Here is a 278-nt window from a genome sequence, read left to right as displayed (position 1 = left end):
GCCCACTATCCCTCCTCCTTCTATGGTGTCCGCAGCGGTCTCTCCCCTTCCTCCGCTGCGTTGAAACATGTAACACTTCCCATTACCTGGTTGAACACCTGCACAAAGAGCGAGTCAAGAGGAGAGAGAAGAGGAGAGAGAGAGAGAGAGAGAGAGAAGAGAGAGAGAGAGAGAGAAGAGAGAGAGAGAGAGAGAGAGAGAGAGGAGAGAGAGAGAGAGAGCAGAAAGAGAGAGAAAGAGAGAGAGAGAGAGAGAGAGAGAGAGAGAGAGAGAGAGAG

This window comes from Salvelinus sp. IW2-2015, linkage group LG20, assembly GCF_002910315.2.
Source record: "Salvelinus sp. IW2-2015 linkage group LG20, ASM291031v2, whole genome shotgun sequence".
Classification (NCBI taxonomy): Eukaryota; Metazoa; Chordata; class Actinopteri; order Salmoniformes; family Salmonidae; genus Salvelinus; species Salvelinus sp. IW2-2015.
This window is presented reverse-complemented; position numbering follows the sequence as displayed.